This window comes from Notolabrus celidotus, chromosome 1 (assembly GCF_009762535.1).
Source record: "Notolabrus celidotus isolate fNotCel1 chromosome 1, fNotCel1.pri, whole genome shotgun sequence".
NCBI classification, from domain to species: Eukaryota; Metazoa; Chordata; class Actinopteri; order Labriformes; family Labridae; genus Notolabrus; species Notolabrus celidotus.
In genome coordinates, this window is record NC_048272.1 from 18,354,730 (window position 1) to 18,382,334 (window position 27,605).

The following is a 27,605-nucleotide window of genomic DNA, read 5'->3' on the forward strand; positions in this document are numbered from 1 at the left end:
AATAGTAGATATAGAATAGAAAATACTGAACTGTCTGCTTTCACATGCACAGGTCTTAAACTGTTATGAAGTATTTAAAACAAGATAATACATCTGCACAAAAAGGCACCTTTAAAAAACAACATGGGAACAGATACAACAGAGCTGCATGATATGGAAGGGTTTAAATATGATAGAAGGTATTAATCCATGCTCAGTGCAGTATGAGGTTGCAGTCTGACTTTGAATGTCCTCACTGATTAAGATATTTCATGACAACTGGGACGATCATCTATGAAGGTATTTGAATATCATGTCCTCAATCCCACTGCAGCCCTCTAAAAGCAGAACTGAAGCTTATACGTTTGGACCTGTCGTGTTGTGGGAAGAATAGAAACTATGAGAAAGTATTCACATGGTGATTTATTGCCGCTGCGTGTATGGAGCATTGCCATGTGGTGGGAGCGCTGCGGGTCACTTCCTGCGGCGCTCGAGATGGCTGTGGCCGGTATTTGTGGAGATTATTGCCTCTGCATGGAGTCTGCTCCACAGGAAGCCAGCAGCACGTTGCTCATAAAAGGCCTGCTGTGTTTCTACAGGCTGCGCTCCGGGTCTGAATGTAGCTCAACAAAATAAGTCAAACTTTAAGGAGCTGTGCTGTCCAACGTTTCATCCACAGACCTGTGCAGACCTGTGCAGAGGTCTATGAGGGAGGAAATGTGAAATTACTTGCACATCGATTTGTCAGGTGGTATTTGTTCCTTCAGTCGCACACACATTTGCATTTCTCTCTGATTAGTCTTTCTCATTGAAGTTGAGAGATTTCCAGAGATACTTGAAGAAGATGCATTCAAGTGTGCTTAAAGCTTCAAGCATCTTTTATGTTTTTCTCTCAAGTGACAGAACTTGTTTACAGTCCAGCTGAACTGCTGTGATCCCTCACTACGTCTCATTTCCAGCTTCCCCTGCTTGTCTTTGTATTTCTCGGTTTGGTCACATTCAATTTCAACACTTTCTGGTAGAAGAATGAAACTCATTTCCTGCTGCAGTGCACACATAAACAGATCTTCAATGAAATGTGAAATTGTCTTGAGATATTTGAGTGTGAAAAGCACAAACTGTGTCTTAATAGAGAAACCAACATAGTTATTATTGTAAATGAGGAAATAAGGTTTGATTTAAATCATTTGATTCAGTTTGTGATGCTCATATCCTCCATATTCTGTTGCTTCTGTCTCACTTTGATGTGAGTTGACATGTACTGAAGAATTCTTACTCCCAGAAAATACTAGGTGTGATGAAAGCGCATGAAGAGAACGTACTAATGTGTATGACAGACGGTTAAGACAATAATCATTATCATTGAAAACCAACTGTCACTCTCCTTCCTCCTCTTTTATTCCACCCTGAGCAGCAGCCCCATGCTGAATGCAGAGCTTTGATACGGTTTTACAAATTCCTGAATATTTCCAATCCTGGAACACTTCTATCTTTGCTTTATCGACAGTCATGGTAGTGCAAACCACCTCTCTTTTTCAGAGAAAAGCGATCTGTATTGGTTTCCTGTGTACCTCAGGCTGAATAATTCATGACTCAGCCTACTGTCAGCTCCTATTTCAGAGTGCAAAAATTGCTCCCTCCCTGTGAAGAATGCCAGAATGTGTTACATCAAAACGCCTTTGTGTCTTTCTCATAGAAGTGTCGGGTTTAACCAGGTGGAGGATCCCCTCAGAGAGAATTTGAAGGCAGAGCTCACCTTCAGCTGTCACAGCTGACCACACAGAAAAGTAGCCCTAACTCAGCTTGAAGCATCAGAAGTCCTCTCCTGACATTGTTTAAACCTAAAACTTCCCTCTGTTGAGTAGAGTGAAATGTTTTCTATGAGGAAAGAAACACATTTATGTCTTGGAGTTGTTTGAATCTATTTGAAGCCTTCAGCTCTCTTCCTTCAGCTCTGCAGCTTGAAGATGGATTCAGCTGGTTGTATCTGAATGTCAGGGAATTTTCTGCTGCAGCGTTAAAGTAGATTAACAAATGATGCAAGCTTTTGGCTTCACTAAGTCATCAAAAAAGGGATAATGTGGTGCTCATGTTAGATCTCCTAAAAGCCGACTCTGAGACGTTAAAGGTGACATATCACGCTTTTTTCATCAATATATATTGGTCTAAGAGGTCCCCAAAACATGTCTTTAAAGTTTATGCTCAAAAAAACACTTTGAAATCAGATTTTGGCATGCCTGAAAAGCCCTCTTCTTCAGTCCTACTCAGAACACTCTGTTTTCCCTCTGACCACGCCCCCTCAGGAAGTAGATGTGCCTCGGCTCTCCAGCACGTTGATCTAATGTTTACATGTTGGCTGAATATAAACGGCTGCTCAGAGATCACGTTACTTCAACCCTCTGAATCTGATCCAGAATCTGATCCTGACGGAGAGGCGCCTGTAGCAGGACCTTTCTGAACGATTGGTCATAGATTCAGTGTTTCTTGTTGTTTTATTTATCAGTATGTAGACGTGTGTCTTGGTACACAGCTACGAACATGTAGCTATGTGGCTATGCTAACTAGCGCTAGCACTTATCCATGATAAATAAAAATCATCCACTAGATCTTCAAATCTGCAGGCATGGGGAGTAAAACCGACCTCTACCAGAAAGGCAGCAGGACCTTTCTGAAGGATTGGTCACAGATTCTGTGTTTCTTGTTGTTTTATTTGTCAGTATGCTGACGTGTGTCTTGGTACACAGCTACAGCTACAGCTATGAACATGTAGCTATGTGGCTATGCTAACTAGCGCTAGCACTTATCCATGATAAATAAAAATCATCCACTAGATCTTCAAATCTGCAGACGTGGGGAGTAAAACCGACCTTTGTGTTTATTAAGACAGCCTACAACTAGCATGCCTCCCTCCTAAGCTCCTTGTTACCACACATTTGTGCAGGTAATGAAAAACGGAGGGGGGATTCAGTATTATTTTATACAGTCTATGGGCTGAACAAGCTCCGAGCTCTGACTCCGTGACAGACCGGATATTGTTGTTACGTAACAAAAACACGGAAGTCTGAAATGGCTCGTTTCACACACATTTACAGAAAGGTGTAGAAATCAAAACAGGGGCAGAATGGATTTTTTTCATTCTCGGGGGGTTTGTAGACATGCCAGGGACACATATTTCAGGTAGAGAACCATTAAAATGTCCATTTTGCATGATATGTCACCTTTAAAGGAAAGACTTAAGAAACAAAATAAACATGTAAAGCAGCACAAGACTTCTCCTCTGGTAGCCCTTGTTGTGTGATTGACAGGTTTGGTTCCTTAATGTGAGGTACAGTCTTGCCTTGCATGTCTAAAGCTGGTTCAACAAATGTTGAGATAGACTGCAGTTATGAAGTAAAAGCATTCAAACTGCTTATTTGCCCCCAGTGTGTTTTTTAGCATGCATAAAAAACAGTAAATACTTGAAGTTGAAGCTTTAAAGCTCCTGTGAGGAGTTTTCAGCTGGCTGTGAAACAGACCGACATTAATAGTAATACATCTTTATAAGCTAGAAAACCAGACCATCAGCAACAGACTGACAGTTCTATTTTATCATGTCTAATGCCTGCAAGAAGGTGTTGAACTGCTGCAAGGGGGGTAGCTGTCAGACTACACGATAACGGTATGCCGAAGAACCAGCCTTTTTTTATGCTTTTTTATAGCAATTTTTCACAGTGAATGCAGGGTACCCACGCGTCCTGGAAAACCTGGAAAACAGTTGACCAGTTTTCCAGTACTGGAAAACACCTGGAAAATGGGAGAAAAAGTGTCCTGGAAAATCACATATAGTCCTGGAAAAATATTCCAACATGGCTGCGTGCAACCTGACCCTATCAACAAAACACATTCATTGAAAGTTGAGGTCACGCTGTGCTGGAAAAGACAGCGACACTGCGCAACTTTTTTCACATCTTTTCTCCTTCACTTCATAATCATGCATTCACAGAAAACGGGGGTATATTGTCTAGTTTTATGGTACATGAACCTTGTAGAGTGCTCTTTTGATTCAAAGAGTCTTATATTTAAGTTATAGTGTGACCAGTGGAGTCGGGCAGAGAGCTTGGGGGTCTGTGCCTCACAACTTTCTCTGCAGGCTGAGAGCTCAATTACCATACTTTAGCTCAGTTGTTCTCAAAGTGGGGTCCTGGGACCCCTGGGGGTCCGTGAACCATAGTGTGGGGGTCCATGAAATAATTTGAATAAATTTCTAATAAGTTATAAAATTGTGCTGTGTCATTACAAAACAGCATATACACCATTGTTATGATATAATTTGGTGGCTCGAAGGGATATGTGAGTCTTGCTACTGTTAATTTTCTGAAAGCGTTTAAGATCAATTACTTGAAAAGTATAAATGCTGTCATGTTGAGTCCACAAGGAATGAAATGACCCTCTGTTTTAAAGTATACAAGTGGTATTTACTTGATTCAAATTGAAGTGTTATCTGTTTATCACTATGGTATAGGTCTGAAGTATTTACATTGATACGTTTTACAATACAATGTAGTAGTAAGCATGTGCTTTAGTGATGGGAAGTTGGGCTCTTTTCAGAGAGCCGGCTCTTTTAACTCGGCTCCCAAAGAAGAGCCGGCTCTTTCAACTCCCGAACGGCTCTTAATTTAGGATCTTTTGTAGACGTATATTTCACCTTAACTTTGCTAAAACTAATGGTTTGTGTTGAAAACCCTTTTGCGTACAGTGTTTTTATGAGAAATGTTGTGCATTTATTCTGTTACAAAACCATTCTTACTCTAACCTTAGGGTTAGGATTAGGATAAGGGTTAGGGTTGTGATTAGGGTTAGGGTATGGGTTGTGTTTAGGGTTGTGATTAGGGTTAGGGTAAGGGTTGTGATTAGGGTTAGGGTAAGGGTTGTGATTAGGGTTAGGGTTGTGATTAAGGTTAGGGTTAGGGTTGTGATTAGGATTAGGGTTGTGGTTAGGGTTGTGATTAGGATTAGGGTTGTGGTTAGGGTTAGGGTTGTGGTTAGGGTTAGGGTTGTGATTAGGGTTAGGATTAGGGTTGTGGTTAGGGTTGTGATTAGGGTTAGGGTTGTGGTTAGGGTTAGGGTTGTGATTAGGATTAGGGTTGTGGTTAGGGTTAGGGTTGTGATTAGGGTTAGGGTTGTTATTAGGGTTAGGATTAGGGTTAGGATTACAGTTAGGGTTAGTTTTAGGGTTAGGATAGGATTAGGGTTAGGGGAAGATGGCGGCAGAGTGGAGACTGAGCTCGGCAGGTCCTGCAGATCCACACTTTTTCAGAATCAGAATCAGAATCAGCTTTATTCGCCAAGTATGCTTGAACACACAAGGAATTTGACTTCAGTAAACTGTGCTCTCTTTGTACAAGGCATAAGAATAGGAATAAGAATAAGAACTACAATAAAAATAAAATAAAAATATAATAACAATAACCTTAGCTATAAATACAAAGAAACAACAAATAGGCATGACTAATATGTACAGGCTAAAATAATATGATAAAGTGCAGTGGTGAGTTGCAGAGGTAGTTTTACATTATAAAATAGTAGTTAAATAGTACAAAAAATAGAAATATGGAATTCTGCTTTGAGAATTGTTGCATTGTATATCTACATGTATATTTACAGAGAGTATTTATCTGACAGGTATGACACTGTTATGGTTTAGTGTTCATCAGAGTGATGAACACCACGGCTGCTCATCTCTTGATAAAACCTACAAAGTCTCTTTAAATCGCTGCAATTCTCTGAAATTTAGTAAAGTCAAGATCTGGACTGAGATTCACGGTGTGCTTTTCACATTACTGCTGCTGCTCATTGTTGCACTACCTGTGCGCGTCTGCTTGTGTGGAGCAAAAACTGCAGATCACCTGTGCCATGGAAGTCGGCGTGATCACCACACGTGCTGATCGGCTGAAAACTGTCCTTCTGCCGCTAAATGTCAGCTAAATATACCAGCCAACGGCCTTCACCAGAACCTATTTGGATACTATACGATCTATTCCTGTGTTCTACACCACGGTCGGGCCGTGATGTCTAAAAAGACCCCCAACCAGCGGGGTGCTGCCACCCCGTTAAAGCAGATACCTGGGTTCCTGCTGTTGATGCTGCTGCTTTCCGGGGATGTTCATTAAATCCTGGTCCGGGAGCATCGTATGTTTCCAGCACTGAAATCCATCTGAGTGGGTCTCCTGGAGAGGTGAGTGATTGACAGCACCCTCTATCTGTCCCCTCCGCTACTGGACCGAACTTAATCAGCGCCGGGTCTGAACATTTAGTCAAGAATATACCGCTGCTTCACTCTGGACATTTTAACGGATCAGCTGACTGTTTAACAGAATCTTCATGTCCACCTTGGCGTTGGAAACTGGCAGCGAGGAAACAGAGGATGTATAAAACTTTCCAAACTGTAAATCATTCGAAGGTCTTCTGGGAACCAAAGTCGAACCAAGAGGTCTCTTTGGTGGACATTTAAACATCAGAAGTATTGTTGCAAAGAGTGATCAGTTGATTCATTTATTAACGGACTCTAATCTGGACTTTCTCTGTGTTTCTGAAACGTGGTTACAACCATCCACTCCCGTCAACGTATTTATGGTGCCTGGATATCAGTGCTTTAGACAGGACAGAAGTGAGGGAAGGGGCGGAGGGGTGCTTATTTACATAAAGAACGACATCAAATGTGAACGTGTTATGTTCAAAGCTGTTAATACTCTTGAATATGTAGCGTTGAAAATAATTGCGTCTCAACAAATGTCATTTACTATTGTAGGACTATACAGACCTCCTCTGCAAACGATACATTCTACGATCAGCTCACACAAATCATGAAAGAATGCAATCATAACAAAGAGTTAATTCTGATGGGTGACTTTAATTTAAATTGGGCCGATAAATCAAAGAGGAAAAAGATAAAAATCATCACAGACAAATATAATTTAGATCAGTTGATTAAAGGGCCAACAAGGATTTCCAAAACCTGTAGTACACAGTTGGACCTGATATTTACTAATAAACCTGAGAGAATTACTAAAAGTTATAACTTGATCACTGGCTTGTCTGATCATAATATGACCCTGGTTGCCAGGAAATTGACTAAAAATAGATTCCACCATAGCAAACAAACTGGTACAAATGTCTTTTACAGTAGGATACCAAAAGGTAGTCAAGCTGCATTTGACAATGAAATTAATAAATCAAGATGGAATGATGTAATCACCTCTGAGGACCTTGTGAGTTGTTGCAATAGTTTCACTTGTAAAATTAACTCTGTAAGGGATACATTTACTGTGGAAGTCCAGAAAAAATCTAAAAGGAAATGTAATCTACCATGGCTAAACGAAAACTTGAGGAAACTTATGAAACATAGAGATTCAGCTCTGAAAAAGGCCATTAAATAGAGTAGGGACACAGACATGCTGATTTTCAAAGGCCTTAGGAATAAGGTAATCAATGAGCTGAGGCTAGCCAAATCTCGCTTTTACCTTCAATTAATGGACAATGCTAAAAATAATAGTAAATTAATTTGGCAAAATATTAATAACCTTACAAGAAAGGAACCACATTTTTTAGGACAACTTCAGCTTAAAGTTGAGGGAAATTTTATTGATGACAAAGCCTCTATCGCTGCTATTTTTAACCAGTACTTTCTTGAGTCTGTAAACGAGTTAGGTAAAAACTTTAAAGAAAAGGATTTGGATATTGCTCCTGTAGCCGCTATACATCAGGTTTTTAATCTGGTTTTAACAGATATCAGAGAAGTGAATACAATCATTAGCTCCTTAAAAAGCTCTAAATGTAGAGACGCTTTCCATTTTGATACCATGTTTATTAAAAAGCACAAAGATGATTTTTCTCCACCCATTGCTCATTTAATCAGCCTGTCACTTAAGCAGAGTACTTTCCCCAGTGCCTGGAAACAAGCCATTGTCACCCCCGTCCTTAAGTCTGGAGATCGTCATGAAGCCAGCAATTACAGACCCATAAGCATACTGCCAATTTTGTCAAAGATTGTTGAGAAGGTTGTAGTCAAGCAACTGACAACATATCTTAACACAAGCAACTTCTGCCTTCACCCAATGCAGTTTGGCTTTAGACCCAATCACTCTACTGAAACAGCTACATTACATTTGATAGAGCAGATCAAATCTCGACTGGACAAAGGTGGGGTGGTTGGTGCTGTGTTTCTAGATTTGCGCAAAGCATTTGATACAGTTAATCACAGTGTACTTATCTCGAAACTTTCTAAATTTCAATTTTCTTCAGGGGCTCTGGCTTGGATGTCTTCATATCTGTCTGGCAAGATGCAGTGTGTTAATGTTTGTGGTGTCCTGTCGGACTATATGAAGTGTACAATGGGTGTTCCCTAAGGTTCTGTGTTGGGTCCCTTATTATTTAGCCTTTATATCAACAATCTCCCACAACAGTGTCATGGAATCGAAATACAAATGTATGTCGATGATACTGTTCTGTATACTCATGCAAAAACAGCTGAGTTAGCAGCAGCAAAGTTATCATCTGTCATGGAAAGGATCACAGCATGGCTTGACCAATCTTGTCTCAGTCTTAATGTAAGTAAAACCAAAGGCATGTTTTTCTCTAAAACCAGTATGCAGCCCATCAACGCTGACATTGTCATTGGAGCTGAGAGGATTGAAATAGTTAGTGAGTTTAAATATCTTGGCGTAGTCCTAGATTCAAACCTTAAAGGTGGAGTAGGAGATCCTGAGAAAGCCGCAGCAGTTAGCTTGATTTTGAAAGCACACAGCCGAACAGAGCCCTCCCCCTCCATTCAGAGCAGCCTGTAGGGAGAGGGGAGGGACACGCCTCCAAACACATGAACGCGCTGTGGCAGACTCCAGCTGGAGGATGACGTCATGATAGATAACTGTGGAGCGGCGAGCGATTGACTTTATTTTCATCGGAGGAAAAACACGTCTATCTCCCATGTAAGTAAACCGGTTATATTACCACATTAAAAAATTATGTAATTAGTTAGAATGCACAGCATAGCCTGCATGTTAGCTTTATGTGTGTTTGTTTTTTATCATCTGAAATACAGCTAGAGCAAGTTGATGCTGCCGGGCTAATAACTCCGGCTAGCCATGTTTATTTTGATTTAGCATGTCATGATGTTTAGTTACTAGACGGCTATAGTGCCTATATATTGATTAGCGTTCACCATTGTTGACAGTCTTCATTTTCGTGTTGGAACTACAACATATTGACTGTTTTTTGTGCTTGTTAGAGCTCTCATGATGACTGCTGATTACGATCCTGAGCCAAGCACCTCAGGTCGGAGAGGACGAGACCGGGGTCGAGTGCAAGGCAGAGCCATACGAGCGAGAGGGAGAGCAACGACCGGGGACGAGCTCCAGATCCTGGGGACAGCAACAGAAAGTTCCGCCATGCTGCACTGACAGGTTGTTGTCTGGCAGCATGGAGCACTTGGTGCAGGTCATAGAGGAGTAATACCTTGTTGCTGTATCTGGAAAATCCGTGACCCTTCCACATGGACAGTATAAAGGTTTCAGTGGAGAGTGAATGAAACTATGACATGATTACATACAATACTTGTATGGTGACCCTTTAGTTCCTTTGTATATATTTTATCTTCATGTAAAAAAATACTTGAGTGTGCTGTGTATACATTTGTTAAATAAATCTTTAAATTTACACTGGCCTTCTCTCTTCAAATCACAAAATAATTTAAATCCATATCAAGTAACATACAACATTATAAACAAATAATTACAATATCAAAGAGTTGTTTTACATTTACTTTTATTAGAAAATGTATTTATTACAGAAATAAAAATAATGGCTGTTGAAGGTAAACATGTTGGCGTGGATCATCCGGCCTCCTTGTTCTCTTCTTTGGCATCCCCCAGTTGCTGTCAGCTTTCTGTGCAGGATTGTGCTCTGGAGGTCTGTGATGTACTTGTAGTCCTTACCCACCTTCATTGTGTACAGGCTCCACTTTTTTGACTTCTTGTTAAATATTGTGCCATACCTGACATAGAAGAAAGAATCAGAAGTTTAGTCAAAGGTTCTCATTATCTTACAGCACTGTGCATTTGATTTCGATCATAATAACCCTTCCTTCAGCCCCATATGTAAACAGTTATTTCTTCTAGCCATGCAAGGAGTTGACACCACTATCACTAGTGTGTGCTTAGTGCCTACTGCAGTGTGTATTGTGCACATATGGTACATATACTGTATTTCTTATTGATATCTTGAATATTATCTAATATTTTCAGAGTAAGTGATGTCAAAATGTGCTCTCTCCCTCTTTGGAGAGGAAGACTGTGCCCACAGATTATTAATACAATTATTCTGTGTATTTGATTTCTCGTTGAACACTTTCATTCATGCTTTCCTTCACCAAACCAAGCTTTTAGAGAAGCAGCTAACATTCACAGGATTTTTTTATCAGCCAAACTTTTTGTCTCTCATCTCTTTAGTCTGTATGGTGTGGTCTCAGATTGCGATTTAGCATGCAGATCACGTGAAGTGAAAGAGAATGGTTTGGATTTTATTTTGTGCGGACATTAAAAAAAAACCTTCTGCGTACGTAAATCAAAAATAGCTCACAATAAAAAAAGAGAGCAGTATTTATACCTCCACGCAAGCAGTGGTCAAAGCAACGTTCATGTTCATGGAGTTCTTATCGGGCCTGAAACTCACCGGTCAGAGGGGGACTCCGAACACATGAAACAGCTGGGGTGGAGGCCTCTGCGTCCTGTGTTTTAACGGTGTGGACGTCGATGTCTCCTTCTCGTAGCTATGAAAACACAGGCAAGACGGCATTTAGACTTAGTACAACACCCCATTCATGCTGATAAAGAGCAACCGAAGAGCTACCAGCTAACAGACTGTATACAGGTCTCTATAAAGAGCTAGCAGCTAACAGACTGTGTACAGGTCTCTATAAACAGAGCTACAAGCTAACAGACTGTATACAGGTCTCTATAAACAGAGCTACCAGCTAACAGACTGTATACAGGTCTCTATAAACAGAGCTACCAGCTAACAGACTGTATACAGGTCTCTATAAACAGAGCTACCAGCTAACAGACTGTATACTGGTCTCTATAAACAGAGCTACAAGCTAACAGACTGTGTACAGGTCTCTATAAACAGAGCTACAAGCCGTTAGCCGGCCGCTAGCATTAGCCGAAGTTATCGCTAGCTGTCTCATAGATGAACAAAACCATGAACACAAAGACAAATGAAATGACATGATTACCTGTCCAGTAGAAAATCAGCAACCATGGTGTCGCTTTAGAGACCCTTCAAATCCTTCAGCCGTCGCAGAAATGCATCCCGAATATTGACTCGTGTTTGAATCTTCATCCAGTGTTTTTAAGTCGTCTCCTTTTCCATCACAGTCTCCCTCTTCTTGCTCTGTTTAGCGGCAGAACTTGAGGGCAGAAGTTGAGCTAAATCGTTGGTTTCTCTCTCTCTGACATGTTTATCAGATGTTCTGCGTTAGTGAACAGCCTGTTGATGACGATCTCAGTCAGGTCACGCGCACTCCTGTAAACAGGAGGTGTGTCTTTCGGCAGGTCACAGGTCATCCGGCCGGTCAGCCAATCATTGCGCTCGGTGGCGAATGAATGATTGGACGAACTTATTGCAGTCTAGCTGCTGACACAGACAACTGAGATTTCTCATCTCAGTGTTAGATCACTTTGTGTATTACTCCCTATCGATGTATACATCGCTTTTTGCTCGTGATTGAGAAAAATGCATCAAAATAACATGTCCTACTCCACCTTTAATATGAAGAAACGTGTTAGGAAAATGATAAAAACCATCAAATATAATTTGACAAACTTTAGACTGATAAGAAGCTGTCTTTCAGTGGGTGCAGCCAAGACTTTTATGCATGCTATGATCCTTTCCCACATGTCATATTGTATCACATGCTGGGGTCAGGCTGGGGAGACGGTCATTAAACCACTTCACTCTCTGTACAAACAAACCTTGAAAATACTGGCCAAAAAAACAATGCAGTACCACCACTGTCGGATACTGAAGAAACATCATCTTTTGAGCTTTGAGAATTTTAAATTGTATTCAAATTTGTGTCTTGTGTATAAGATTTTAAATGGCTTGGCCCCGCCTCCGCTGCGTCAGTTTATCAACTTTCGCTCAGTGGACTCCGTTAAATCAACAAGAATCTCTTCGTTCAGAAATTGCAATGTGCCCTTTCGCCGTACTGCCTTTGGGCAGTCAGCTTTTTCTGTGAAAGCCACAACTCAGTGGAACACCTTACCAGAGGACATTAAGAACAGTGAATCTCTCATCAGCTTCAAAACCAAACTGAAAAGTCTGCTAAAGGATACTCAACACTGCAACCACTGATTTGATACTTTTAACTTGATATACAGTACTGTTTGTTTGTGTTTGTGTTTGTGTTTGTGTTTGTGTGTGTGTGTGTGTGTGTGTGTGTGTGTGTGTGTGTGTGTGTGTGTGTGTGTGTGTGTGTGTGTGCGTGCGGGTGAGCGTTTTTACAATGTGATGTTTTAATTGTGACCTGCCAAGGGACTGCAGATGTAAATTAGCTTTAAGCCAACTCTGGTACAATGCATCAGATGGTGACATTTATGTTAAATATTGTACAGGGTCCCTTTACAAATACATCGAATTAATAATAATAATTACAGTTAGGGTTAGGATTAGAGTTAGGGTTAGTGTTAGGATTAGGATTACAGTTAGGGTTAGGATTAGGGTTAGGGTAAAGATTAGGTTTAGGGTTAGGATTAGAGTTAGGGTTAAGATTAGGTTTAGGGTTAGGATTAGGGTTAGCGTTAGGATTAGGATTACAGTTAGGGTTAGGGTTGTGGTTAGGGCTAGGGTTAGGGTTGTGATTAGGATTAGGTTTGTGATTAAGGATAGGGTTGTGATTAGGGTTAGGGTTAGGATTATGGTTTGGGTTAGGATTAGGGTTAGGGTAAGGGTTGTGATTACGGTTAGGGTTGTGATTAGGGTTAGGCTTGTCGTTAGGGTTAGTGATAGGGTTGTGATTAGGATTAGGGTTTGTTTTAGGGTTAGGATAGGATTAGGGTTAGGATAACAGTTAGGGTTAGGGTTGTGATTAGGGATAGGGTTGTGATTAGGGTTAGGGTAAGGGTTGTGATTAGGGTTAGGGTTGTGATTAGGTTTAGGGTTGTGATTAGGGTTAGGGTTAAGGTTAGGATTAGGATTACAGTTAGGGTAAGGGTTGTGATTACGGTTAGGGTTGTGATTAGGGTTAGGCTTGTCGTTACGGTTAGTGTTAGGGTTAGTGTTAGGGTTGTGATTAGGGTTAGGGTTAGGATTAGGGTTAGGATAGGATTAGGGTTAGGATAACAGTTAGGGTTAGGGTTAAGATTAGGGATAGGGTAAGGGTTGTAATAAGGGTTAGGGTTGTGATTAGGTTTAGGGTTGTGATTAGGGTTAGGATAACATTTAGGGTTAGGGTTAGGATTAGGGTTTGGGTTAGGGTTAGGGTAAGGGTTGTGATTAGGGTTGTGATTAGGGTTGTGATTAGGGTTAGGGTTGTGGTTAGGGTTAGGGTTGTGATTAGGGTTGTGATTAGGGTTAGGGTTAGGTTGGTATTAGGGTTAGGGTTGTGATTAAGGTTGGGATAGGGTTAGGATTACGGTTAGCGTTATGGTTGTGATTAGGATTAGGGTTAGGATTACAGTTAGGGTTAGGATTATGGTTTGGGTTAGGATTAGGGTTAGGGTAAGGGTTTGCTTATGGTTAGGGTTGTGTTTAGGATTAGGGTTAGGTATAGGGTTAGCATTACAGTTAGGGTTAGGCTTGGGTTAGGGTCCGGATTACGGTCAGGGTCAGTTTTAGGGTTAGGATAGGATTAGTGTTAGGGTTAAGATAACAGTTAGGGTTAGTTTTAGGGTTAGGATTAGGGTTAGGGTTGGGATTAGGGTTATTATGTAGGATTACAGTTAGGGTTAGGATTACAGTTAGGGTTAGGATTAGGGTTAGGGTAAGGATTAGGGTTAGGGTTAGGATTACAGTTAGGGATAGGATTATGGTTAGGGTTAGGATTAGGGTTAGGGTTAGGGCTTGGATTAGGGTTAGGGTTATTATGTAGGATTACAGTTAGGGTTAGGGTAAGGGCTAGGGTAAGGGTTAGGATGAGGATTAGGGGTAGGGTTAAGGTTAGGGTTAGGGTTAGGGTTAAATCAGATGCCTCAGCTTGGATGGGCTGATCCTTTTTCTCTTCTCACTGAGTATTTGCCCTGTCTTCAAGAAGACTGTCTCGGAAGGAGGAGATGTAGCCACTATACACAGCCTCCCCTCCTCCACCTGACTGCAGATGTAAATTAGCTTTAAGCCAACTCTGGTACAATGCATCAGATGGTGACATTTATGTCAAATATTGCACAGGGTCCCTTTACAAATAAATCAAATTAATAATAATAATTTCAGTTAAGGTTAGGATTAGAGATAGGGTTAGCGTTAGGATTAGGATTACAGTTAGGGTTAGGGTTGTGGCTAGGGTTAGGGTTGTGATTAGGATTAGGTTGGTGATTAGGGTTAGGATAACATTTAGGGTTAGGATTAGGGTTTGGGTTAGGGTTGGGGTTGTGATTAGGGATAGGGTAAGGGTTGTGATTACGGTTAGGGTTGTGATTAGGGTTAGGCTTGTCGTTAGGGTTAGTGTTAGGGTTGTTATTAGGGTTAGGATTAGGGTTAGGATTAGGGTTAGGATTAGGGTTGTGATTAGGGTTAGGCTTGTCTTTAGGGTTAGTGTTAGGGTTGTGATTATGGTTAGGATTAGGGTTGTGATTAGGATTAGGGTTTGTTTTAGGGTTAGGATAGGATTAGGGTTTGGATAACAGTTAGGGTTAGGGTTGTGATTAGGGTTAGGGTTGTGATTAGGGTTAGGCTTGTCGTTAGGGTTAGTGTTAGGGTTGTGATTAGGGTTAGGATTAGGGTTAGGATTAGGGTTAGGATTAGGGTTAGGATTAGGGTTGTGATTAGGGTTAGGCTTGTCTTTAGGGTTAGTGTTAGGGTTGTGATTATGGTTAGGATTAGGGTTGTGATTAGGATTAGGGTTTGTTTTAGGGTTAGGATAGGATTAGGGTTTGGATAACAGTTAGGGTTAGGGTTGTGATTAGGGTTAGGGTTGTGATTAGGGTTAGGGTAAGGGTTGTAATTAGGGTTAGGGTTGTGATTAGGTTTAGGGTTGTGATTAGGGTTAGGATAACATTTAGGGTTAGGATTAGGGTTTGGGTTAGGGTTAGGGTTGGGGTTGTGATTAGGGTTAGGATTACGGTTTGGGTTAGGATTAGGGTTAGGATTAGGATTAGGGTTAGGGTAAGGGTTTGCTTATGGTTAGGGTCAGTTTTAGGGTTAGGATAGGATTAGTGTTAGGGTTAAGATAACAGTTAGGGTTAGTTTTGGGTTAGGGTTAGGATTAGGGTTAGGGTTGGGATTAGGGTTATTATGTAGGATTACGGTTAGGGTTAGGATTATGGTTAGGGTTAGGATTAGGGTTAGGGCTTGGATTAGGGTTAGGGTTATGGTGTAGGATCACAGTTAGGGTTAGGATTAGGGTTAGGGTTAGGATTAGGGTTAGGGTTAGGGCTTGGATTAGGGTTAGGGTTATTATGTAGGATTACAGTTAGGGTTAGGGTTAGGGTAAGGGTTAGGGTAAGGGTTAGGATTAGGATTAGGGGTAGGGTTAGGGTTAGGGTTAGGATTAGGGTTAGGGTTAGAACCAGAACTAAACTTAAGCAAACAGAACCAGAACCAAACTCATGCAAACAGATCCAGAACCAAACTCAAGCAAACCGAATCAGAACTGAACCAGAACCGAACTCAAGGAAACCGAACCAGAATGTAACAGAACTTAACCAGAACTGAACCAGAACTGAACCAAATACTAACCGAACCAGAACTGAACCAGAACTGAACAAGAACCGAACCGAACCAGAACCAAACCAGAACCAGAACCGTATCAGAACCGAACCAGAACCGAACCAGAACCGAACCAGAACCAGAACCGAACTCATGAAAACCGAACCAGAACATAACAGAACTTAACCAGAACCGAACCAAAACTGAACCCGAACCGAACCAGAACCAGAACCGTATCAGAACTTAACCAGAACCGAACCAGAACTGAACCAGATCCAGAACCAAACTCAAGCAAACCGAACCAGAACCGAATCAGAACCGAACCAGAACCGAACCAGAACCGAACTCAAGCAAACCGAACCAGAACTTAAAAGAACTTAACCAGAACCGAACCAGAACCGAACCAGAACCGAACCAGAACTGAACCAGATCCTAACCGAACCAGAACTGAACCAGAACAGAACCGAACTAGAACCGAACCGGAACCAGAACCATATCAGAACTTAACCAGAACCAAATCAGAAACGGACCAGAACCAGAACCGAACTCAAGCAAACAGAACCAGATCAGAACCAAACTCAAGCAAACAGAACCAGAACCAACTCAAGTAAACAGAAACAGAACCAACTCAAGTAAACAGAACCAGAACAAACTCAAGCAAACAGAACCAGAACCAACCTCAAGCAAACAGAACCCGAACCAAACTCAAGCGAAGAGACCAGAACCAAACTGGAGCAAACATTATTAATGTCCTCAGGTTGGCAACGAGGAAAATCAGATGCCTCAGCTTGGATGGGCTGATTCTTTTTCTCTTCTCAGTGAGTATTTGCCCTGTCTTCAAGAAGACTCTCTCGGAAGGAACAGATGTAGCCACGATACACAGCCTCCCCTCCATCACCTGTATCCTATATCCTCACATGTGATTGGCCGCCATGCTGACCAATCAAAACAAAGTTCTGCTGTGAGCAGAGCTTGGGCTGAACACTGAGAGCTAAGCAGCGAAAGGAAAAAATTGGGAGCCGGCTCTTCTGATTCACAATAAAGCATCGGCTCTCAGAGCAGCAGCTTTATAGTGAATCGACACATCACTAATGTGCTTAATCTGTGTTACAATTATGAGGGGGCCTTGGACATTTTTCTCACCTGTAAGGGGTCCCTGGCTCCAAAAACTTTGAGAACCCCTGCTCTAGCTAGTAGGAGTGCAAACTCCCGATAGTGAAAACAAACAGAACAAAAAGAGAGACACAGCTGCACAGAAACTCCACGTTGTAGACATGCCCTTGGCATGTTCAGGACATGATCAGCTAAGTGATATGATGTAGATCTTTGTTCACAGGGGGCGCCAAAGTCCACACAAACATTGAGTTTCTCATAGCAGCTTTAGACTTAAGGCTGATTTATACTTCTGCGTTGAATCGACAGCTTAGCCTACGTTGGGGGTCCGTGTAGCTCCTGTCACTACGCAGAGGCCTACGCACGTAGCTGACGTGCACCTCCTCCATTGACGGGGACTGTAAGCCCTGTGATTGGTCTGGTCGGCGGCATTGTGTTTACCGCATTTACAGCAGCCACAGCTGTGTAGGGGCGACGCAGAAGTATAAATCAGCCTTTCGACTTCAGACGACAATCTTCTATCTATCTCTCTTTAAATAATTCATGTAGTCGATCAGATATCAGTATCAGGGTTTTACCAAGTATTAAAATTGTCAACATTTCACTCTTTTAACACTTTTGCTTTTATAATATCTTAAGTTAAATAATCTAGCCTGCTGAAAAGTCAAAATAAAACATTCTTCATGTGACCACTATATCTGATTCTCTTGATTCAAATAAAATGCCATGAACGCAAAATACAGGTCTGCATTGCACTTTTACGACGGTCCCTGAATGCACTTGCAGTGACAGGCACTTTGGACAGACCGTCAGCTCACGGCACTCTTTGAAGCCAAGGAGTTGATCAAAACTTACTAAATGTGTCTGATGTATCACTAAACTGGATTAAATCAAGCTCTAGATGCAGAGCTTTTTACGGTGAGAGCGGCAAAAATGGCAAACATCAAATAATAAACAGACGTCTCCCGGTTGTGTCTTTATCATTAACACAGGAGAGCTGGTTCACACAGCCCCCCCCCCCCCACTATAATGGTAGGGGAAACGCTGGAAATTTTAGCCAGCTGGTCTGCAGTATCTCTGAAAAAAGGCCTGTCAGAATGAAAAACGCTGTCCTAATGCTTCAAAACGTTGTGCTTGGACTCTAATTCAGTCAAATATCAAGAGGAAAATATGTCAATAGAGGTTGATGACTCAGCAGAGGAAGTAGCTTTTTCATGCTCAGAGTTTTCCCCATAAGGTATCCTGTGTGCAGGGTTATGACTCTCAGTGCGTTCAACATCACCTTTGTTTTTATGTCCTTTTTATACTGTTTTTGCTGACTGTTCTTTGTGGTCCTCCTCCTCCTCCTCCTCCCCCTCCCCCTCCTCCCTTGTGTCCACTGATGACAGGAGGTATGTTTTCTTTGACCTGAGTTATGAGAATTGTTTTTGAACCCATGGTCCGGGAATGATGTAGTAAGCAGGTGTAGAGCTTCCAGCCTGAGAAGACAGATGAGGCTGTCAGGAGGGGCGTGATGCAGGTTTCTGAACAATATTTCTCTAAGCAGGGTCACCTTAATGCCGGTGTTTTCAGAGATGCTGGAATATCAGGAAAAGAAAAAAAACATCCTGAGTGAAGAAGCACCAAAACAAATCTAGCAGCTTGGTTTGTGGCACCAAGTTTTAAAATGTGCGAGTATGACAGGTGAGTTAGCTCTCTGGAGGGCTTTGTAGTGAAGCTTGCAAAATAAATACACAATGTAGAGTTTTGAACCAAAGCAGTCAAGCTAGAAATAAAAGTTTGGAGTTTTCAACCAAAACAGCAAAAGTCCTCCATTATTATTAAACAACACACCCTTACTTAAATAAGTTAACCAAAGCTTGGTGAAAAGATCTCTTACTTTTGAACATGTAAAGTGAGACATATTGTGAACGTATGGTTATGCAAATTAGAATCCGGACAGGGTGAGTAGGACTCGACGTGAAGCTCGTTACTGGGCTGCCAACTTTCTACATAGACAAGCTGACACAAACATTGACAGGATAACACTGCCACTGGGTTAGTGTTGGACATAGTGTTATAGTTTCCAGATGGGATGAGCCTTTCAATCAATCAATCTTTATTTGTGTAGCGCCAAATCACAACAAACGTTATCTCAAGACACTTTTACAAACAGAGCAGGTCTAGACTGTACTCTATGTTCTATTATTAACAAAAACCCAACATCAAGACAGGATAAGATCCAGTCCCATCTTAAAGACAGGACTCAGTCTGATCTCATCTTAATCCACCATGAGCAGAGCACTTTGCAGCATTTAGCAAGTTACAGCGGCAAGGATAAACTTCCTTTAACAGGCAGAAACCTCCAGCAGAACCAAACTCATGTTAGACAGACATCTAACTGAGACAGAGTTGAGCAGGGTGAGCAGGACCCTGACGTGAAACTCATTACCATGCTGCCAACTTTCTACCAGAAAAAAGCTAGCTCATAATATATTGATTACGAGATGATTGAGTAGATTTTAAAAGATGAATTTATACAGTTAAAGAATAGTTCCTCTGACGTCACTGTTTTAAGCACTTCTCTCACACATGAGTGAATAATACTTGTATGCTTTCTGACCCGATTAATCACATCTCTACTGTATAACAACAAATACAGATGCTATACTCCTGTTTACATTTTTTAACTTTAAGAATAAACACAACAGAGTGGCATTTTAATCGTACATACTTGATTCTTTGAAGGCTTAAAAAAAGTGTCCAAAGTTACAATTTGTGTTAATGAAAGGAAATATGCAACAATGAAATGCAAGGAAAGTTATGAGCAACCAAATCAAGGTGTATGATTTTTGGGTGGCACCAAGGGTGGCGAATCACATTTCGAGGTTGGCATATGCCACTCCTGGCCACCCCTTTGGAACGCCCCTGATTAACAGATAAGAGAGGAGGATATTTTACCTCAGAGAACACTTCATACTTATGTCAGGACAAGATAAGCAAAGAAATGGAGGAACCACTTTGTCTACGGGATCGCTGAGAATAGCTAAACTTCTCCACGGACAAACTTCTCAACCTTGACTGCTATCCATAGTCAACTTTTGCACACTTTTCACCATGTCACATGACTTCACTAACACCTCAGAACAAGAGGCCAGAGGACGACACCCCGGAGGGACACTAGAGGGGTACATACAGCATCACATTTTGATGCTCTGTGCCACTGACTGAGCCACCACACTGGACATCTTGACAGTGAGAACGGGCCGACCAATCCTCTTGACTTTAACAAAAGTTTCAGCTGACACTTTTGGGTCATCCTCACTGTAGAAGTGAGTGATTTTGGTTACCACATCTGGGTTTGACAAAACTGTGACTACAGGCTCAGTGAGTCTCATTGCAGAAGACAATGTTTTGCACAGTGGCTGATTCCTGTTCAACTTTCTCCCTGTTGAGACAGCTGTTGCCAGTTCTCCTTTTGTAAATGTCTCTCAAAAGTTCTTGTCTTAGAGTTTCGGAGGTTCACTTGCAAACCTCCACACTGCTCTTAAAGTGAAGAAAGCTCAGCTCTCTGATTTATTTATTCTGCCTTATTTGCAACACATCCCACTGACATGAAACATTAAGATGTATGTCTTCCTTCAGGTAATTAGCTCTGTCATCTTTCTGCAGCTGCTTTGTTGCCTCTCGATAGATTTACTGTTTCCTGTCAGGTTTTTCATACAGGCGTGTAAATCACATGATATGCCTTGATGCAGGCGGTTGCCTTCTGTCAATGTCTCTGAGCTCTCTCAGCCACATGCTTTCATCCGTCATTTTAAACACTTTTATTTCTACGCAGCAGCTGCTATCCTCAGGCAGTGGTCGAGCTCAGTTTATTAAAATGTCTCTTTTAGATTCAGAATTCATTTGTAAACCGTCCGTGTTCTTACCTTGGTCACAGCTTCGTCTGTGATGCATAATTTTGTCATAAAGGAACCTGTAGATGGTGGCGCCGTCTTTATAATGCAAACAGAACCAGAACTAAACAGAACCAGAACTTAACAGAACCAGAACCAAACTCAAGCAAACAGAATCAGAACCAAGTCAAGCAAACAGAACCATAACCAAGCTCAAGCAAACAGAACCAGAACCAAATCTAGCAAACAGAACCAGAACCAAACTCAAGCAAACAGAACCAGAACAAACTCAAGCAAACAGAACCAGAACTAAACAGAACCAAACTCAAGCAAACAGAACCAGAACTAAATACTACCAGAACTAAACAGAACCATAACCAAACTCAAGCAAACAGAACCAGAACTAAACAGAACCAGAAACAAAGAACAGAACCAGAACCAAATCCAAGCAAACAGAACCAGAACCAACTCAAGCAAACAGAACCAAACTTAAGCAAACAGAACCAGAACCAAACTCAAGCAAACAGAACCAGAACCAAACTCAAGCAAACAGAACCAGAACCAACTCAAGCAAACAGAACCAGAACCAAACTCAAGCAAACAGAACCAGAACCAAACTCAAGCAAACAGAACCAGAACCAAACTCAAGCAAACAGAACCAGAACCAAACTGGAGCAAACATTATTAATATCCTCAGTGCAGGTTGGCATTGAGAAAAATCAGATGCCTCAGCTTGGATGGGCTGATCCGATTTCTCCTCTCAGTGAGTATTTGGCCGGTCTTAGAGAAGACTCTGGGAAGGAACAGATGTAGCCCTGATACACTTTTACTTTTTAGCAGGGACAGCTAAATCATTTAACTTCAGATAATACACAAAAGTGTTTCATTTATCCCCCTCTGTTTGAGTAATATCACTTGATCAAGCCTTTTCTAACATTCCATACTACAAAATAACTAATAAATCGTATCGGAAGTGAAACAGTTGTATCGGGTCACCCCTACTGTTAACTGAGGAGAGTCACCTCGAGGGCACTCAGGGCAGGTGTTATCGCCCTGCTTGTTTGGTCCTACTGGATCCTGCACTGTCTGGTTTCCGTTCTCCAGCGGTTGTTGTGTTATCATCTTTTTCAGTCACAAGATTCATCACACACGCTCATGAGATTAAATCCGGCTGCACTCATGTTTGTAAATACTTAGTTTTTACACATTCATTTTTTTCATCGGTGACAGTGATGCACTGCTTATTTATACCATAATTTTGCTGTAACAGATTTGAGACGAGTCCTGAAAATCCTGATTAATAATTTTGTGAATGTGTGATGAATCTACCTTTACCAGCTCTGAGCCACTGAGATTAAATTCTGGCTCAATTATTCATCTCAAAAAGTCAAACTGAAGCTTCATAAAATTAAAAAACAGACCTTCATGTCGTTAATTATTTACTAAGTAGCTTGTCAGACGACTCTGCAGTGCAAACTGAACATACAGTACATCAGTCTTTAAGGACTCTGTGCTCTTTTTGTTTTAACTGATTTACTTTAGTATCTTCATCGAGCACTGATCGAGCTGTGAGTTGTTTTTTGGGAACACTGTTTGGTCGTTACACTCAACCGTCCGTGGTTGCATCTTAATCTTCTCATACACACACTGTGTACCCTCAGTCACTTACAATGTATGGCATTCGATAAATACGGTATAGCAGTCGTACAGAGACGGAGCACAATTAAGTCCCACCCACACAAAGTTTAAAAGAATCCGTCATTCTCTAATGTCTGTTTATTGCCTGGAGGAGCCGACTTATCCCTGCCAACAAATGGAAGAAAAATGCACAAAGCTTCAAAGCTGCTGTGTTCGGGGATGAGAACAGCACAGAAAGAAAGTAAAGGTTTAAGAGAGGAGAAGAACACAAGGCATCAGCAGGAAGACAAACTTTAGATACAAGATGAGCTGTGTCTGATCTGGTTTTGAACTCTGTGTGGTTGTAAGATGACTTTAACTTGTGATGTGATTAAATAGGTGTAATAAGAAATAGCATTGAATTGTATCTCAGTAGAATCATTTGTTCAAGAAAAGGAGGATGCAGAGAAGATATACTGAGACACAGATAACCCTGGGTTCGTCAGTGGACCTTTTTCTCTCTGGTAGACACGGGGCGACCTCTAAAAGTCAACAGCTTGTCTGGATCCGGCAAGAAAATGGAGTCTGCAGTCTAATCTCTGGAAAAATGTAGAAATCAAAACTGTACAGTTGCTGACAAATCTGGTGATTGAGAGGCACAAACACTTAGAATCCAATGTATGAGACACACTTTCAATAACTTCACTGCAAGTTGAAGGAAAGCTGCATCCTTGTACTCCGGTGCAACCAACTCCATGATTTCATTGTTGGAGAACTGAATAATCCACTTTTTGTCACCCCTTTTAAACAAGTTTTAAAAACACAGAATTAATCTTTACACCCCATAACAGTGTTTCACTGATGGTCCTCTGTGAGGCTTTGAGAGTTGTATGATTAGCTGCTGCGTACTTACACTCACTAGCTTACCAAAGTCCTCCACCCTCCTGATTAGACTTAAGGTGGCTTGATTTGAAAACACCAACGAAAAAAGATCAGCTGTAAATGTTTAATGTCCGTCCTCCAGCTGTATGATTTAAGAGAAAACTGGTGAACGTGCTGCTTCAAGGTAAAGCTTGAGACTCATGTGGGCTGGTGATGACTTCATTTTGAACTGAAGGATCAGATCAGACAGGATTCTGAGTAATGTACAGCCCTGGGATGGAGAAGCTTGTTGACATACTGAAATCTAATGCTTTCAGCTAGCTACATAGATTTTTTTCAGTCTTTTGGCTCTTAGCTGTATACTGTGCTCTGACTGTTTCCTCTGACGTGGGTGTTGTTTTTATTGTTTAACAAGTTTTCTGCTCTCACTCTGCTATTGTCACATTTTGAAAACAAACTACTTTTCAGTCTTTAAAGCTCTTGAGATGAACTTTAAGTTTGCGTTGATTTTGGCGCCCCCTTTGGACAAAGCAGTACTTATTATTTTTTTGCTGATTTTGTCCAGTGCCCATTTGGTTAGTGTTTTTTTTCTTTTTAAGTTATATTTTTTGGGCTTTTTTCCCTTTATTTTTTATAGGACAGCTGAAGAGAGACAGGAAATGTGGGGAGTAGAGAGAGGGGGAAGACATGCAGGAAATGGTCGACCTGCCTGGAATCGAACCGGCGACCCCTGCGACGAGGACTGTAGCCTCTGTACGTGGGGCACTTAGACCACTAGGCCACCAGCACCCCGTGGGTAGTGTTTTTTTTAATAATAATAATTCAAAATAAATTCCCTTTACTTTAATTTAACTGTAAAACCTTGTACTCATCCGGAGTCTCTGTAATGAAAAAAAAAGGCTGTTTTGCAGCCTGCAGTCAATCACTTTGAGTGACGCCATCCCCTAGCAGACATTAAAATCTACTAGAGCAATAGTCACTGATCATGGTGATAGTTTTGTTGCTTTTATAGCTCTTAAAGAGGCATCAGTATAATGTCAGTCTGTTTCATAACCATCTAAAATCTCCTCACAGGAGCTTTAAGTGAAAAACAGTTACCATGCCTCATTGAGATTCTGTATTCAGTCATATCTTATTTTGACTAAAATGGGTCCATTGTGCTCAGGACAATACATTTCCTTTTTTAATAAAGCCTGTAGTAGTGAGCGGGATCACTGATAATTTTCTGGTACAGCCTGGCAGCCCACAGGGGCCCTCCGTGACTCTGAGTTAAACTCATTATAGGCTCCACTTTGCAATCTTATGGCTTCTCCAAGGAATATTGCCTGCTCCAAAATCACCCACTCATTTTGCTTTTACGGATTATCTCTTCGTGCTTTAGTGATAGGCAGGTTGCAGAACCTTACATCACCTCGAGCTACACTAAGAAGCAAATCAAAAGAAAATGAAAAATCAAAAGAAAATGAAAGTTATCTGTAAGACTGGGGAAGTAATAGTTATTATTTTTTGAACAAAGCAGGTCTCCTGCCACTGAGAGGGTTGTAAAGTAAAGATTTAATATGAGTTGGGAGGTAAGATGGCTGAGAGTGCGAGTGAGTTCCTCAACTGGACACTGACAGAGCTATCCCTCCTGCTGATAGGTTTCTGAATCAGACAGCTGTTTAATTAGTCACCTACACGCTGTACTGGACCCTCCCTGGTGATACAGACCTTCATGTACGTTATTCAAATCAATCAATCAATCAATCAATCAATCAAGCTTTATTTATATAGCACCTTTCATACAAATCAAATGCAACTCAAAGTGTTTTACAGCGATTGAAAAACGAGAAAGAAGCAGAAATGAAACAATGGCAAGACATATTTGGGGACAATAATAATAATAAGAAAAACAGTAATAATACAAATTAAAAATAGAAACAGCATAAAATAAAATAAAATAAAATAGAGACCAATGCACACCAAAATAAAATATATGTAATTAAAATAAATTAAAGCATTAAAATTAAGAATAAAAAAATAGTTAAAATAAATAGATTTTAAAAAAGGGTAAGGATAACAGTTGGAAAATAAAACTAAGGCTAAAAATATCAATAAAACTGAGTAGATAAATAAAAATTAAATAAATGAATGAATAAATACATACAATAGAATAAGGTAACAGTTAAAATTACTAAAATAATAAAACAACATTTAAATCAATATTACAGTAAAAGGTAAGTAATAAAATTGTTAAACCTAACATAAAAGCCAGAAATGGCCAATTACACTCTGACAAGGTTTCAGACAGAACTGAGACGGGAGAATATTTGAAACACTGCTTCGAACCAAGAAACACTAATAACTAGTTCTGTCAAGAGATTAAAATAACCTTATTTCTGACAGGATTTCTGATTAATTCATCAAAATTAACTGCGTATGTTTATGATTCCTGTGAGGCACATTGCATCACAAATAAAGTTAGACTGTTCGCTATTTCATATCCCATCTTTTTAACTGTTCTTGATCTGCTCAGTGTTTCTCCCTCCATTCTCCAATCATATACTTCTTTACTGTACTTTATACAGTCTATACATATAAGCATATTACTTTTCAATAGTTTATTTAAGAAATGTGCCCCAAATACTCCCATTCAAATGTTTGTTCACAGGCTGTTTAGTTTCACACTGAGTGAACTGCCTGTGCCCCATGTGTGTGACATCTTATGATCCAAAAATCTTTCAAAGCAGGAACAGGAGGTGCGTGTACTGGAGGGATGTAGCAGGAAATGTCTTAATTCTGTGAATGTGCCTTTCTCTGAAACGTAGGTATGCAGATCTGACTCCTAACAGGTACATGAGGGGTAGCGTATGAGGATAGATTGATCAGTGATGATGTTCCCTTGGATTGAAAAAAGCAAAGTAAAGTTGAGTCAGCTGCTTCTGTCCTTTTTATAACATTTCAGCTGAAGGTTGTAGTCATGCACAGGTTTGCTACCTGGTTAAAGGTTGTTTCGCTAAACCTAGCCAAGTTGTTGCCCATTAGACTAAGAACACACTTATTGACTACATTTGGAGGGCTAGTTGTTAAAGGCAGGATGGGAATATAGATGTGGGGTGCAAAAGCTGAAATTTATATTCACTTAATTGAGTTTGTTGTCAAATGTGCAATAAAATAAACAGTGGTTGTAAAACAGAGCCTTGGGGTACCCCACAGAAAACAACATGATATACGACAATAAGTGAAAAAGTAAATCACTGTCTGTATCCTGACAAGCAAGTCTGAATGAAACTATGTGAGCATGTATTATAACATGTAAAGGTATGACATGATCAATTGTTAAGTACCAGTCAGCTCAGGTGTACTGAACATATAACCAGTGTTCATAAACAGCTGACTCATTCACTTTCTTTCATATGCAGTTAAATTGGTTCCCTGCCATTTTCTCTTCTAATTAGCTGCTCTCATACTGCTCTATTCTTTGGGGTCCGAGGCACCAAGGCTACATTGGATATAAATTAATTAGATCTTGCATTTCTCCTCTGCTTGTCTTTGCTGTGACCTTGTGTCGCTCGTCATCCATCATTCAGAAACCAAGACATCCTCAATAAGCTTTGGTTCCAGTCTGAAAGGTAGGACAGAGAGGGGCATGTCATCCTTGAATTGAATACTATTTATAGGAAGTGAAAAATGACCTGCACCACTCACACACTCATCTTCATTTATTTCCATACACTCTGAGTATTTGTGTTAGACATGCTGGCTTCAGAGTGGTGAATCTAAGTGATGTTTTAGAGCAGATATGTTATTCATTGGTTTGTTCACTGGTTAGACATCCCCATATATAAATATTAAACATAATATGTTGGTGTCTGAGCAGTGAAACCTTAGCTCAGACATTTCCCAGCCCTCAAAGGGTTGGAGCCACAGCAGGTATCGGACAGTGTCAGATTTGGTGAAATGCCACAGTGTGAACAAAGGCAATGAAAGAGCTGCTCTGCCCTTTGATGCCAAAACTAAAGTCGAGGCCTGTTGCCAAGAGGAGTAGAGCGCTGTGAACACCGAGATCACACGCTCCCACCGAGACTCTGCCACCAATCACATTCTCTCACCTTTACTGCTTTTTCAATCAGGTGCATCTCAGGGTTCCAGTCTGTGGAAATACTGTTGTTTGTGTGAGAAAATGTGAACATGAGTTTTCACACACTGCCTATTGGTTGAGTTTAAGAGATCCATTTGTGGTTGCCCATGAAAAACTCTTAA

General features: G+C 40.8%; 1 protein-coding gene across 1 annotated transcript in view; it reads left to right on the forward strand.

Annotated features, from left to right (window-relative positions):
• si:dkey-166d12.2 (rap1 GTPase-activating protein 1) overlaps positions 1-27,605 on the forward strand; it is a 199,099-nt gene that overhangs the window by 35,492 nt on the left and 136,002 nt on the right. The window lies entirely within an intron of this gene.